The sequence below is a fragment of the Pseudophryne corroboree genome, chromosome 6 (assembly GCF_028390025.1).
Source record: "Pseudophryne corroboree isolate aPseCor3 chromosome 6, aPseCor3.hap2, whole genome shotgun sequence".
NCBI classification, from domain to species: Eukaryota; Metazoa; Chordata; class Amphibia; order Anura; family Myobatrachidae; genus Pseudophryne; species Pseudophryne corroboree.
In genome coordinates this window covers 274,119,925-274,127,982 of record NC_086449.1, presented here as the reverse complement: position 1 = coordinate 274,127,982, position 8,058 = coordinate 274,119,925, and the positions used below count along the sequence as shown (strand labels likewise).

General features: G+C 47.8%; 1 long non-coding RNA gene across 1 annotated transcript in view; it reads right to left on the bottom strand.

Annotated features, from left to right (window-relative positions):
• Positions 1-2,472: 2,472 nt before the first annotated feature.
• LOC134932039 (uncharacterized) overlaps positions 2,473-8,058 on the bottom strand; it is a 42,892-nt gene continuing 37,306 nt past the window's right edge. Inside the window, exons 3-4 of the long non-coding RNA XR_010179234.1 lie at positions 5,076-5,213; positions 2,473-2,910 (exon numbers count right to left, since the gene is read on the bottom strand). This is a non-coding gene — a long non-coding RNA (uncharacterized LOC134932039). The remainder of the gene's footprint in view (positions 2,911-5,075; positions 5,214-8,058) is intronic.

Below are 8,058 nucleotides of genomic sequence, written 5' to 3'. Positions count from 1 at the left end.
GAGACCCACAGGCAGTGGCGGTGGACGCACTAGTAACACTGTGGGTGTTCATGTCAGTGTATATGTTCCCTCCACTTCCTCTAATTCCAAAGGTTCTACAACTTATAAAAAGAACAAAGGTTCTGGCAATCCTCATTGCTCCGGTCTGGCCAAGGAGGGCTTGGTACGCAGATCTGCTGGATCTACTGCTGGAAGATCCAAGGCCCCTACCTCTTCGAGAGGATCTTCTACTGCAGGGGCTGTTCGCTTATCAAGACTTACGGCTACGTTTGACGGCATGGCGGTTGAGCGCCAGATCTTAGCTCAGAAGGGTATTCCGAGCGAGGTTATTCCTACCCTGATACAGGCTAGGAAGGGGGTAACGTCTAAACATTACCATCGAATTTGGAAAAAATATGTATTTTTGTGTGAGTCCAAGAAATTTCCTGTGGTGGAGTTTCAACGTTTTCTCCTTTTCCTACAAGCAGGTGTGGATATGGGCCTGAGATTGGTCTCCATCAAAGTCCAGATCTCAGCTTTATCCATTTTCTTCCAATAATAATTGGCTATCCTCCCTGAGGTTCAGACGTTTTTGAAAGGGGTTCTGCATATCCAGCCTCCCTTTGTGGCACCGACGCACCCTGGGATCTTGATGTGGTGTTGCAGTTTATGCAGTCTGCTTGATTTGAGCCTCTGCAGGAGGCTGAAATTAAATTTCTCACGTGGAAGGCGGTCACTTTGTTGGCCTTAGCGTCTGCTCGACGTGTGTCGGAATTGGGGTCTTTGTCCTGTAAAAGTCCCTATCTGGTCTTCCATGAAGATAGGGCGGAACTCAGGACTCGTCCACAGTTCCTTCCTAAGGTTGTGTCAGCTTTTCATATCAACCAACCTATTGTGGTGCCAGTGGCTACTGACTCTTCAATTGCTTTAAAGGCCTTGGATGTTGTGAGGGCTATGAAGATGACTCGTCATAGAAAATCTGACTCTGTTTGTCCTCTATGATCCCAAGAAAATTGGGTGTCCTGCTTCTAAGCAGTCGATTTCACGCTGGATCAGGTTCACCGTCCAGCATGCATATTCTACTGCCGGTTTGCCGTGTCCAAAATCTGTTAAGGCCCACTCTACTCGTAAGGTGGGTTCTTCCTGGGCGGCTGCCCGGGGTGTCTCGGCTATAAAGCTTTGCCGAGCAGCTACTTGGTCTGGGTCGAAGATGTTTGCTAAGTTTTACAAGTTCGATACTTTGGCCCCTGATGACCTCAAGTTTGGTCAAGCAGTTTTGCAGGAGCCTCCGCGCTCTTCCTCCCGTTCTGGGAGCTTTGGTACATCCCCATGGTACTAATATGGACCCCAGCATCCTCTAGGACGTAAGAGAAAATAGGATTTTGGTTACCTACCAGTAAATCCTTTCCTCGTAGTCCGTAGAGGATGCTGGGCGCCCGCCCAGCACTTCGTTTTCTTACAGTGGTTATTTAGTTCAGTACTGCCTGGTTTCTAGGTAAGTTCTGCATTTTTTACTGTTTCAGTACTGTTTCAGCTTTTGCTGAGTTTATCCGGCATGTTGGCCGGATTTGCCTTGTTGTGTGAGCTGGTATGAATCTCGCCACTATCTGTGTATAATCCTTCTCTTGAAGTATGTTGTCTCCTTGGGCACAGTTTCTAGACTGTGTCTGGTAGGAGGGGCATAGAGGGAGGAGCCAGCCCACACTGTTAAACTCTTAAAGTGCCACCCGTCTATGCCCCATGGTACTAATGTGGACCCCAGCATCCTCTACGGACTACGAGAAAAGGATTTACCGGTAGGTAACTGTAACTTTTATCGGTTGTTTTATATGATACGACCGGTGTATTGTAGTTTTTATTATATGTTAAATTGTGCAATAAATATCCATTCCTGGATGAAAAGCGTAGTCCTGTATTTTTTGTTTATATTCTAGTTTTTAGGGTTATAAACCTGACCCTTAGGACGTGCTGCTGACATTCAGGGCTAACAGTGGCGCCAGGTTTTTTCTTATGCTGGTCTTCCTACCCATGTCACACTCTCACCATAACTGTCTTTTTCTCTCTGTCCCTGTCTCACTCCGCATGTCTGCCGCTCTCTCCTTCCCCATGTCTGTCTCTGTGTCTCTCCCTCCTTCCCCTGTTTTCTTGGTTTCCAGTTTGCTAACATTTACAGGACTCCTAACTTAACCCAATGTCAAACATTAACACATGAAATGCTATTAAATGTTTTTTAAACATATATTCAAAATGTGGTTAAGACATAGATTTACTGGATATGTTGTTTGTTAACTAGAGCGTTTGGGTTCCAAATCTAGAGAAAATTAAGGATGCTATTGCAGCTGCTCTTGCTGTAGATACACAGTTCCTCAAGCACCCACTCCAATGTGACAACAGTCAGAAAACACCTGTAATGAATATGACATTTCTGATAGACAAGTGCCACACATCACAAAGTGGAAGAATGCAATCCTGAATAAAGAGGCAATGACAAGATTGTATTCATGGTTTCAATGTCAGGAGTACAGAAAAGTAGGTCAAGATCTGGCCTCAGTTCCTAGTGGTGCCCATGCTTTCCAGCAGTCTGAGGACATAGAGGGGGCAGGCTTGCTGGCCCATCCTCACGTGCCCTGGCCAGGGGTGGAATCAGATTGGCCAGGGCATGGGGATAGTTGGTTTGTGGTGCAGGGTCTATTAGCTAGAATCTCAATAAGCTCTCCCAGTCTTTGGTATAGAAGAGCGGTATCCCGCAATCTGTCTTCAGAATCCCTCTCCAGGAACTCGATCAGGAATCCAGACGTGTGTTGTTGCCTTCCAGTACCACCCTGATCGCTGCAATGTTTTCTTCTAGTGTGAAACTGGAGGAGTGCTGAGGAATAGTTTGGGAATACTCCCTCAGGCCCATCTGTTGTGTCCCTGAATAGGTCTGATTATCTACAATAAAAAAAATTATTGATATTTATAGCTCTCTGCTGTATATCAATCTATCCATCTATAAAGAGAAAATATAGATACATATGATCCTACACATATTACCAAATGAAAACATACATTTTTATGTTTCTAAATTATTGTATTTGGCCCTGAACCAGACGTGGAAGCAATAAAGAAAAAAACACAACATTCTATATTGAACAGACCATGTAGCAGTGCAACGGGAGAAAATACATTTAGTAATGTTCTGTGCAGAAGCAATTGTGCCTGTTTTAGTATGTAGGCAACAAATGCTGGGTTTTCTTAGTTTTTTTTCCACTTAAAATATTGCAATTTATAATTCATTGTGAACATACCCCCATCCAAATATAGCTGTTTCTGCACATTTCTCAGACATCTGCTAGAATCATTCCCAAAGGGCTGCAAGTCATCATCCCAATTTTGTAATAATGTAGCAATAGGAGTAGTGTGCTACAATAGAACCAGGGGTGTTTAGTTGACACACCCATGGAAATCACATATTTGGAGGAGAGACAATGTGTGTCTTACCAGCATAATTGCACTTCTCCCTTGCACCCTGGTGCAGCTGACAGCATGTGGCTGATTAACCAGAGCATCTGTGAGGAACTAGCTTAAGTGCTACGACTCTGCCATCTATGATGTTCTGGAGTGCAGTACCTTTGGGCGACCAGAGGTGCTGCTGTTATGTCTCTCACCTGCAGTACCTCTGAGAAGCCAGGGGTGCTGCTATGTCTCTCACCTGCAGTACCTCTGAGCAGCCAGGGGTGCTGCTGTTATGTCTGTCACCTGCAGTACCTCTGAGCAGCCAGGGGTGCTGCTATTGGAAGAGCAGTCCCAGCTGGGGTAATCAGGTGGAACATGCTCTCTCCTGATTACCTTTTCCAGCTGCAGCACAATGTGTGTATTTGTGTGTGCTCTAGTGATTGGCCCTGACCTATGTTAAGTATGAGCCCTGACCTATGTTAAGTATGAGCTAGCTTTGAGAGTCAGGGCCAGCTATAGTTTTGTTCCAGCTCGTGTTAACTTATGTTGTTCCTAGTCTGTTCCTAGCCAGTTTATTTGTCACAGTTTTGGAGTCCTTGTTTGCTTGGTCCTGTGCCGGAATCCCTGCTGTAGCCAAAGTCTTGAACCTTGCCTGCACCTAATTTCAGTGACTGTTTTCCTTGCCATCCATGTGTTCAGGTGAAGTTAACCTGATTCTGTATGCCTATGTCATGTTTCTTCAGTTATCCTGTATGCCTTATTTGGAATTATGCTTCAATACAGTTTTATTTTAAACCATCATCACCTGTCATCTGTGCAACCTCTGTATTTATCCGTGTAACCATCATCCTATCATCTGTAGCCTGTAACTCCAGCATTATCCCATTAAACACAGTAACATTAAGAAAGCATGGGGGTTATGGTATAAAAGCCTGTCTGAGGCATTTGTATTGTCAAAGCTGGCCAGTGACTAGGGAGACGGTCTCTGTTAGTGATAGGGCTGTTTGGGGAGCTTTTGTGAAGAGCTAAGTGTTTTGTATGAACACCAACTGTATGGCAGACACAGTGTGTACTTCCACCATAGTGTACAAATACAAAGTGAGTGTGAGCTTACACCAGACAGGTTTATTGTCAAAATACTAAACATAGAAGCACTGGCGGATCCATGGAGAGGCGAACAGGGGGGTGATCGCCCCCTGTAACACACAGCCTCAGACCCACCCACCTACTCTTCCTGCAGGCAGCAAAGGTCTGGGGAAGCTGCTGGTACCGACCAGGACCTGGCCGCATTGGCCACATTCAGTCAGATCGCACTGTTTGCCCCCTCCCCCACCACCTGTGTTCTCCTGTCATCCTGCTGTCAGTGCAGAACATGTTGGCGGGATGCAGCTACCACTGCCCACCTCCACATATCTCCTAGTGCCCACACCCCATAGCCCAGTGAACTGCTTCCCATAGCAGAGAGCCCCCGGCACCTCTCGGCAGCAGCATGGTGCCTCTCGATCCCAGCAGTAACAAGCACCTGATCCTAGGGAAGGCTGGCAGCCTCTAAAAGTAATGGCGATTAAGCGACCCCAGAGGAGAGACAAACCATGCTGCCCCGAGGGTCTCCCTGGCACGAGAAGCACCTGTACTGCCTGGATCAAGTGCATCAGCCATACCTTTTCCCGGTCACCCTGCTGTCTGCTCCGTGGCCCAGGTCTGCATCCTCGACCTGCACGCTCGAGTGGCCTTCATCTGGTTCAGTCCCAAGGAGGTGTCCACGGCCTGTACTACCGACGTGCTGGGGAACCAGGTAACTGGGACCGGGAGGGGGAGAAATACAGATACACAAGTGTTTTTTAGACAGGCACTTCAGCATGTCATGACCTCTAGATATGATTATAATACAATTTTCTCTGACGTCCTAAGTGGATGCTGGGACTCCGTAAGGACCATGGGGATTAGCGGCTCCGCAGGAGACTGGGCACAACTAAAGAAAGCTTTAGGACTACCTGGTGTGCACTGGCTCCTCCCACTAAGACCCTCCTCCAGACCTCAGTTAGATTCTTGTGCCCAGCTGAGCTGGATGCACACTAGGGACTCTCCTGAGTTCCTAGAAAGAAAGTATATTTAGGTTTTTTATTTTACAGTGAGATCTGCTAGCAACAGACTCACTGCAGCGAGGGACTAAGGGGAGAAGAAGCGAACCTACCTAACAGGTGGTAGTTTGGGCTTCTTAGGCTACTGGACACCATTAGCTCCAGAGGGATCGACCGCAGGACCCGACCTTGGTGTTCGTTCCCGTAGCCGCACCGCCGGCCCCCTTACAGAGCCAGAAGCAAGAAGTGTTCCGGAAAATCGGCGGCAGAAGACTTCTGTCTTCAACAAGGTAGCGCACAGCACTGCAGCTGTGCGCCATTGCTCCTCATGCACACCTCACACTCCGGTCACTGATGGGTGCAGGGCGCTGGGTGGGGGCGCCCTGAGGGCAATATAAGACACCTTGGCTGGCAAATCATCACAATATATAGTCCCAGGGCTATATATGTGATAAATTACCCCTGCCAGAATCCATAAAAAAGCGGGAGAAAAGTCCGCCGAAAAAGGGGCGGGCTATCTCCCTCAGCACACTGGCGCCATTTTTTCTTCACAGTGCAGCTGGAAGACAGCTCCCCAGGCTCTCCCCTGTAGTTTTCAGGCTCAAAGGGTTAAAAAGAGAGGGGGGGCACTAAATTTAGGCGCAATATATGTATACAAGCAGCTATTGGGGGAAAAAGCACTCAGTTATAGTGTTAATCCCTGCATTATATAGCGCTCTGGTGTGTGCTGGCATACTCTCTCTCTCTGTCTCCCCAAAGGACTTTGTGGGGTCCTGTCCTCAATCAGAGCATTCCCTGTGTGTGTGCGGTGTGTCGGTACGGCTGTGTCGACATGTTGGATGAGGAAGGTTACGTGGAGGCGGAGCAGAGGCCGATAAATGGGATGTTGCCCCCTGTGGGGCCGACACCAGAGTGGATGGATAGGTGGAAGGTATTAACCGACAATGTCAACTCCTTACATAAAAGGCTGAATGACGTAACAGCTGTGGGACAGCCGGCTTCTCAGCCCGCGCCTGCCCAGGCGTCTCAAAGGCCATCAGGGGCTCAAAAAACGCCCGTTACCTCAGATGGCAGACACAGATGTCGACACGGAGTCTGACTCCAGTGTCGACGAGGTTGAGATATATACACAATCCACTAGGAACATCCTGTCATGATCCGGTTATTTGGACGCCATTACCTGCCGTTTAGGTGTCTTCTGAGACTGGCCCAGCGTTCCAAATCCGGATCTCATCTGTGTCAACACTCTGCACATCCCTCCTGTCATTCTGAGACACTACCACAGCGGCGCCATGTTTGAATCCAACATGGCGTCTCCCGTCCTCCGCGGCCTCCGCCGCCGTTACTGTTATTGCTGCAGGTTCTCAGAATCATGTATCATGCCTGCCGCGGCCTCTGCTGCCCTCCAAGTGTCTCAGCATATAATTGTCATCTGGCGTCTCCTGCCCTCCGCGGCCGGCGCCGCCATTATCATTATGTTAGCACATTTCATTTCAAAACAGTTTTCCCTCCAGGTTTTAGCATGGGCGCAGCCATGTTGGATTTGATCACATGCTCCAATTCCTCCAATCCACCGTTGCTGGAATCTGCATAATTGCCCAGCCAATGCCTGCATAGCAGCAGGTATAAGTATCCTGTGTCTGGGCCAGATAGATGTCAGTGCTTTGAATGTCATACCTTGTTCCAGTCTCTCTCTCCTGTGGTTTGTTTCTCCAGGTTCCAGCTCCTGTCTCCAGCATCCACAAAGAGACCCGCACCTGCTTTCCATCCTGCGGTGCAGCCTGACTCTGCAATCCTCTGTGACTGCTCCAGCTTTCAGCTATTACTTCGTTTGCTTCCAGCTTCCAAGCTTTCAGCTATTAACCCATCTGTTTCCAGCAACCTGCTTCCAACAGAATTCAACCTCCTTAAAGAGCCGGTGTTCTCCCAGCGGATTTCTACTTACCAGCAGTATCCACTACCACCGGTAACCACTCTTCATTTCATCTGTTTCTACGCACCCTAGCATCTTTCAGTTTTAACTCCGTATCTCCACCATCTGGCTGGTTCCGTCCAGTGACTCCTTCAGTGCATTCCAGTTACCAGCATCATCTTATACACCTACTGGCGTGTTCCTCGGTTGTCTCCACTACTACAGCCTGGCCTGGTAAGGTTATTCTACCCAAGGACTATAACATATGTTCTGCAACCTACCAGTGCCCTGTTATACCTTCTATGGTTTAGTGATCCATGAACTGTATTATCTGCCACTGCTAATACTGACTGTGAACCCTGTTGTGATTATACGGAGTCTGTTTAATAAACTTTCATTTGACTTTTAACTTGCTTGTCATGGTCACACCTTCGGGTTTCCTTCCACACTTACATGTCCAGGGGTCTGATTAAACCATCTAAGTTTAACTTCATTCCAGCCCCTACAACTGAGGCTTCCTCCCGTCAGCTTAAACCCTCAGTTGTGACACATCCGTTACATGATCTCGGCAATGAAAGATGTGTTACACATTTCTGACATGAACCCAAGTACCACATAAAAGGGGTTTTATTTTTGGGGAGAAAAAGCAGC